Genomic DNA, 7984 nt, shown 5'->3' on the forward strand with positions numbered 1-7984 from the left:
AATCCAGAGTCTAGTCCTAAACTCAGTAAAGCATGGTATGTTACTTACTCTAGGAACTAAAGTACTCATGGTAAGAATCATGAAGTATAAACATGGATACATAACAAGCGACCAAACAGATCATGCTATGGGTATCAAACCGTGACATACCAAAGGCAAACATGATCATTGCTTGCAGCTATAAAATACTATGCATATCCAATTGACAATATCATAAAAAGATAAGTCAAGAGGTACCCGCCTTCATACGCAGGTCGTATCAACCGTCCTCAACAAGTCCAAGAGATCGCATCCAACTCAAATCCTACAAATACAAGGTATTCAACAAAACTAAGGATCTATGATCAACATATCAACTATTAATCCCTCTAATCTGATCCAACCCTTTCCTTCACATCAATTTAATTCCAAGAACACATAAACTAATGATCCACTTATCCAATCAAGTTCACTACCATCAACTACTAAGCATCATGAATCAACCTCAAAACTTACCCGAATTCAAGTGGGTTGTTGATAGCTCACCATCAAAGGATGACTTTAGATCGGAAGGTTGGCCGAAGCCATGGATCGTCCACGAACAACATAGCTAGAGTTGCAATGGCTAACAACACCTACAAAGATTCCAAAACAAGTCACTCCTTGCAATCCTCATTCCACATCAATTGAAATCAAAGCTGAATACCAACAATCCCAAACTTGTATCCCACAAATTCTATTACCTCACTAGCACAACACTTGACACATTCTCCAGCAGTGATGAATCCATCCAACAACCAATTCATCTCAAGAAAGCCGGTACACTGTGGTAGGGATCTGGAGTCCAAGAATTTCTGATCTGATGATAAACTACAACGACCACCGGCCAAGATCAGAACAAGGAGAGGTAAGGAAACAACCATACCTTCTTGGGCCAGAAGAGGCGATCGATGGCTGAGTTAGACTCGAAGCTAGGGCAATTACAGAAGAGGAAACTCCTCAAATCAGGGAGTTAGGGCGCAGAGGAGGGGGTCGGCAGTGGCTTGAACGTCGTCGGCGCGTTCCTGATCTCAGCGGCGGAGAGGGCTTTTGATCCAAACTAGGGTAGATGAAATTATTCGGCTGCCGGCATTCAGCGCTAGGGCATGGAAGAACACCGGCGGTGATCGACCGTAGCAAACGGTGGTGGAGACGACTAGGGCAAGAAGTAGACGACGACCAGCATTCGGGTGGCACTCGACAATCAAATCGGCGTCGCTGGAGAGGAGAGGGAGGTAAGATCGGGAAGGAGGCTCGACCGACGGGGTGCTGGGTCGGCGTCGGCGCGCAGAGGAGAAGAGAAGAGGTGGCGCCGGCACTAGGGTAGTGGCTAAGAGGAAGAGGCAAAGGGGGAATCGGCGTGAAGTAGGGCACGACTCGCGGGGGAAAAAGGAAGAAGGAAACGACACAGTAACGGAGGGAAAAGAAAAATAAGAAAAAGAAATAGGAAAAGGAAAAGAAAACTTTTCCTCACTAAAACAGGGTAGCCTAAACAGGCTTTCCCGGAGACCCGTTTTTATCCCTGTAAACTCGTCCATACGAGCTCCAAAAAATTCTGGAAAAATTCCCAGAAATTCTGAAAAAATTCCTTATCATTATTCTCCATTTTTCTGTATTTTACAGAATTTATTTTGGAGCTTAATGTCAATAATGGACTTTTAATTTTCTCAAGGTTTCTATTTAATAATGGACACTTAATTGGTAAATTGGATTGATACTTTTTCATGCCTAGTGAGGATGAGTCTTAATTGAGTGATGCACTTGTGTTATTGCACTCTAGAATTTGCTTTGATTCTTTTAAAACCACAATCCAATGGATTAAATCATTTTTATGAAGGTAAATCTATTTATTTCTTTCTTCCACACAAATTCTTGCTATTCTTCTTAGTAATCATCATATAAATTTATGTCTTCTCATTTGTAAATCTTGTGGATGTGGATACATGGTTTGTTATATTATGGATATTTTGGCCAAGATGGATAAAGTTGAAGTGTGACGGAAGAATGGAATGAACTTTGAGTTTAGTTTACTTCCATAGGATTGTTGCTTCAGGGAATTCAGAAAATCTTTCACTTTGTATCAAGTGTATATCAATTTGTCATCACCTGCCCTTGAAGTCATTGGGAAATTAAGTGAAAGTATTGTATTATCATAAGCAATGTTGTTTATTTCTTTTCCATTTCTTTACAAACCTGCTAAATAGAATTTTGATAGTATTAATTGCTGGAAATGGAAATCAGTGAAGCGTTTAATCAGTGATGGATCTGCTGGAAATCTGATCAAATGGATCAAAATTCAAAATTCATTTGTAGAGCACCATTCAACTCATGGAGCACTTCAAGATGGTGTTATAACTCTGAATATTTGAAGGCATTATAATCTAGCAACTCTTTTGAACAGTTTCAGTAATGAAAGGCTGAATTTTGTTGATTCTGGACAGTGCAGAGAAAGTGAGTTGCTGGACCTAGCTAATTGAATCGGAAACATTGTTTAGTACTCAAAGAATTTTAATGTACAGTGGGGAAAAGCAGTGAAGATCTGAAATCACATGCTTCTTGGAGTGTAGAAGCTGGAAATTCAGAAATACAAAAACAATTCTAGCTGTAGAGTAAGAAATAAAGGCAGACAGTGATAAGATTTGAAGTGGTAAAGTTTAATGCCATCCAAGGATTATAATCCAAGTTTTGAAATTAAAGATTGTAGCAATAAGGATGAGAATTCAGTTTAATTTCTGAGGCTTTTCAGAATGGATAGTGAAGTTGTTCACTATGTTTTGAAATTTTAGAATTTGAGAATTCTGTTGGAGGTGCTGCCTTGAGCTGTGCCAAGTCTGAAAAAAAAAGAGCTAAATTTTGCAGAATGAAGGAATTCAGAGTGGGTTATTCACTGGATTTTCTTTTTAAGTATTGCTGAGAACATAAATGAAGGAAGTCAGAATTGCACAGAAGAACTTAAGGAACTAGAAACTTAAACATTCAGTTGTAGGAATTTAGAAATGAAATGTAGTTTTGACGATGGAAAAGTTTGTTGGTTTCTTAGCCATTACAAAGTAGTTGAAGACATCTTTTAGCCATTACCTTGTGAGAAATCAGAGGGCGAATAAATTGTATAGAGATGCATAAAAGGATTCAGTTTTGCTGTAAATTGAGTTGGAGATATTGAATTAAATTCAAGAAACATTCAAAGGTGAAAACAGTGACACAATTTCTAGACAAAACACAATTTCAGAATTTCAGAAACTGTGTGAAGTTGAAACATGCATAAGCTTTTAATTGAGACAGGAATTCTGAAGAAATGAGGACAAAGTGAAGAAAATTTGAAAAGATTGAATCTGAATATTTTGAATTTGCTGGATCTGTGCAGTGCAGAGGGAATGAATTGCTGAACTTTGATGAATTCTGGAGGCTATTGTTTGAGTGTGGTTTTAGAAATTATTTGAAATGTGAGGTGTCAATGACATATGTCATTAAGAGATCTTGAAATAGCTATGAAAAAAATTGTAACAGAACTCTGAAATGTAGAAAGTTGTAGCGTCTAGTGCAAATTCTGTACAATCTTCGGAAAATGAATTGTAGCAAGTTTTAGTTTCTTAAATTCAGAAATCTTTGGGTGATGATTTGATAGGGATCTTAAGAGGCCAGATGTAAAGAAAATGGAATTTTTAGAGGCTAGATGATGGTGAGTTGATACAATTTCAGAAATTGGCTAGTAAATCAGAAAATCTGTATTTGCTGTGATAACTCGAGTTAAAAGCTGTTTGTTCTCTGGAAATCTGGAAGCTAGCTATTTGTAGAGTGTTGATAAAAGAAGACCTTGCATCTCCATAGTTTAGCTGAATTTTAGAGTGAGAGTTTGATACAGAACAATGACAAAAGCTGGAACTGGAAGTTGAAACTTGAGATTTAAATCTTAGAACTCTGAATTTGCAGTCATTGAAGGTATAACTCGAGCTGAATATAGTTAAGTCTTGTTGTGGATTAAATGAAAAGAAAAGCTTCAGAAATGGAGGATTCAGAAATGATGAAAGAGGAGCTGAAACTTATCAACTCATGAATTGGATTCTGATTTTCAGAATACAGATTTGGGGCTAAGTTTCCTTGATATTTTTGATTAGTAATTAATGGAACTCAAAGTATTTTGACTCAATACCAAATGAGCCATCTTCTTAAGCTCAACTAGCTGGAAAATATTGTAGAAATGACCTTGTATCAGAATTTGGAAACTTAAGTACAGATTGTATCAGAAATTGAAACTGTAGGCCTATATGAAAATTCTGTTTGGACTAGATTTTGATGAGTATTTGGTTGTTAATTTTGAAGCAATGTGACAACTGGAATTCTTGGTTAAAACAAGCAGGATTTCCAATTTTTCTTGCTCTGTTAAGCTGAATTTGTATCCTGATATGCATAAATTGAAGAAATATGTTGGTTGCATGAAGTATGGAAGCAATTCGAGGTTAGATAACTGATTAGTGAGAAAGTAAGAATGCTGTTTATATTAGCTACTAGGAAGTGTAGTATGGTGGATTCTGATCATTGTAGAAATTCATTATCAGAATATGCAGAATTGAAGGCAAGCTAGATTGGATTGAGTATCAATAAAAAGGATTTATTGAAGTTTATAGAATGCAGTTTGGACTGTGAACGAGTTATACCAATCTGTGAAAATGATACTTTGAGCTGAGAAAAGTGAATTTTAGTTCTCGTTGACTGCTTGTTAAATGATAGCTTAATCTTTGGATATTCTGTAACATTGAAAATTGCTTGTAAGAGACTATCACAGCTTATGATTGAAACTGAGGTGAAGAAATGAATCTGCTGAAAAGAAAAGTTTGAACCTGATAATTAGTTATTGCTTCTTTAATATTGAATTATGTTTGCCTAGATTGAAGTTGAAGTTTAGTGGATTACTTGATGAGTTTCAATGTCCGAGACGGACAAGATTTCAAGTGTGGGGGAAGATAAGTGAATGTTGAAACTGAGCATATCAAAAAAGCTGAAATTTCAGCAAAAATTTCAGCAAGTTGTGTACATAAAAATTCTGCAAATCTGTTTGAATCACTAGGCAGTACCAAAATTATTTTGTGAGGGATCTTTGTGAGTTGAAATAGAATGGAAATTAAGCCTTTATTGAGTAAATGTTGAATAGAAAAGAAAGAAGGGAATATGGCCAAGTATTCATTTATATAGCATTCTTTGTATCCATGTCTTCCACTAGAACTAAAACTCATACTTTCTTTCTTATCTTTTCTTTGAGCTAATTCTTTCTTTTCTTATCTTTTCTTGCGACTAATGCTTTGATGTGCACTTAATTCATATTCTTACATTTTCCTTTACATGATTAACCTTCATATTGTGATTTGTATCCATGATCATGGTAGAGAGTAGAAGATAAGCAAGCATATGGTAGTGTAAGAAGCACAAGTAGCATGAGTCCCCTCCATTTTTGTGATTATATGTCAAATAGGATGAGGGCTACAAAAACTCTATCTTGTGAGATTTTTAGTGTGAAATCAATTTTAATTTACTCATGATAGATGGAAATTATTATGTTATTAACCAAGAGCAAAGTTTGAAGTCCATGAATACTTGAGATTTTGGAATGTGATAATCTTAGATGGTTTACTTTCTTTATTTTCTAATCATGTTTAGGAATTTGTTTAGGGGGTGCCATTTAAGTAGGATTTTTAGTTTTTTTTTACTTTCACGGGACGTTCAAGAGTAAGTGTGTGGGAATTTGATAACCATGATTTTACTACACTATTCTCATTCATACAATCATGGTTTGATGTGGTTTTCATATATAGAACCAATATTTACACTACATTTTTATACATTGTATCAATTTTAGACTTAATTGCAAATTATATTATTTTGGCTTTATTTGATGCTAATATTTGTTTGTTATTTTGTAGGCATCAAAGGTTCTTGGATTGGGATGAATCTGAACCAAAGTTGTGCTCGGATCGGAGTTTTAACGAGGCGATCAAGGTCTAGAACGGTCATAGCTGTCCATTGAAGATCTGAGAGATCTGGTCCATCCGTCAAGGATCTGGTCCATCCAACCTAATGAGGAGCAGATCTCGCTCGTTGATGAAGATCCAGAGATTTTGATCCACATCCAAGACAATCTAGCCGTTGATCAAGCCCAGAAACAATCTGGACTGTCTGATCAAATGAGGAGAGGTTTAAATTCTGTGAGAAGCTACAGTGAACTTTGGGCTCAGCATTTCCGCAAAAACAACACTGTTCTTCCTTTCGGCGTCGTTGCTCCCTTTCCACAAACCAGATATGCGAGCAAATTTCTTCATCATCGGCGATCTCTAATCTTCCGGCGTTCATCGTCCGAGGTTACAGAGAGTGACAGAGGCATTCCCAGTCCACGAGCTTGAGTTCTGTTTCTTATTCCCGCGATCCAGATTAATGGGCATTCTCTAAATCTGCGATTTCCGTCAATCAACTAGAGCTCGAGAGGCGTTCCCAGTAGCTTCAGAATTCATTCCATCTTCATTTCATCTGTTACACTTGAGTGGATCTGATCAATCGACCGAGTGACACGAATTCCAGAATTCAGCCTCTGAACTCGAGCAATGAGGGTGCCAGTCAGTTCGTGAGCTCGAGAGACGTTCCCAGTAGCTGTGATCGTACGCTTGCATTAGTTGGGAGTTCAAATCTTCGCCGGTGGTCACCTGAGGGCATTCTCAGAGGTGGCTCTATTTTCTGGCAGAATGAAGAAGTGCTGATCTGGGTTTGGGTTTGTGGAATGCTAGGGTTTTTGTTTTCTTTGCCTTTCTTGCAATTAGTTTAAATTGTCCACATACATGCTAAGATCTTGTGATCTGATTTCATTACTTTGTCATTTCTTCTTTGTTTAATGATTTCTGAAATTCCCGAATTTGAATTTTCTCACTTGCTTTCTGATCTTGTGGAATTCCTGCATCTAAAACAGTGTTTAGCTATTAACATAGTTGCAATTTATTTCCTAGTTTGAATTCTCTATTTTAGTTCATGTAATTTAGAGTTAGTTGCAATTAATGAGTCAATGAAACTTTTATTCTAAGCATTGGAATTGTGCTGAATCTGAATTGAGTTTGAATGCAAATGTTTGTCTTGAGCCTTTCATTATTATCCTTTATTAAACTTTGTTGAATGAGAGTGAGAGTTGAAGATTTGTTGTTTGAGATTGATTGGTGAGGTGGATTATTATTGGGAATAGGATGCTAGTTCGGTTTCTAGAAGTGTAATAAGTTCTTGAGTTACATGATTACTGTGATTGTGAATTTAAGAGATAATAATTGATTTATTTGATTCAATGAGGCATTATAATCTGAGCTTAGTTGATGCTTATTTGATAAGAAGGAAATGGATCAAGTTTAGATTAGAATGAACTTTCCGTAATCTTATTTTTGATTGTAGATGAATTTTGGTTGAAGTGTGAATGAAGGTGAAAAGTTTAATTGATCTTGTGGATGTAAGGAATCAATTTTGAATCAATTCTAGAATTAGCACACACTCACTAGTTATCCTTGGAGAAAAATACGATTTGGGACTCCATATTACAAAGCTTTATTTAGTTCAATCGAGTTCCTAATTTTTATTAATTTGATGTGCCACATGACATGTAATATGGTCGACACCAATGGTCCAAGGCTCATTTCATTAGATAAGTTTTATCTGTTGAGGATGAAACTCTATCTGCGACTAACAGCTATTGGAAGGCGCCTTCTATAGTTAGAAGGCGCCTTCGCACTATTCATCGAAGACAAGTTCCTAGCCATCGAAGGCACCTTCCAAACCATGGAAGGCACCTTCCAAGAGGCAGAGCAACTCCTTAGTAGATGATCTCTTCACGCGGGTGATTCTCCGAGTAATCAGAGTTGAGCTCACCTGAACCCAACTCCGATCTTCTCCTCAAGTAGGCTTCCTCCCTGGGTTCTCATCCCTCGAACATCGCACATGTCCTTCT

General features: G+C 36.8%; 1 long non-coding RNA gene across 1 annotated transcript; it reads right to left on the reverse strand.

The window, feature by feature from the left end:
• Positions 1-243: 243 nt before the first annotated feature.
• Positions 244-1444, reverse strand: LOC122000347. Its single transcript, XR_006117094.1, has 4 exons — positions 905-1444; positions 723-816; positions 496-614; positions 244-304 (listed from the first exon to the last, which is right to left on the reverse strand). It is a non-coding gene; the product is annotated as an uncharacterized LOC122000347 (long non-coding RNA).
• Positions 1445-7984: the final 6540 nt, after the last annotated feature.

Source organism: Zingiber officinale, chromosome 7A (assembly GCF_018446385.1).
Source record: "Zingiber officinale cultivar Zhangliang chromosome 7A, Zo_v1.1, whole genome shotgun sequence".
NCBI classification, from domain to species: Eukaryota; Viridiplantae; Streptophyta; class Magnoliopsida; order Zingiberales; family Zingiberaceae; genus Zingiber; species Zingiber officinale.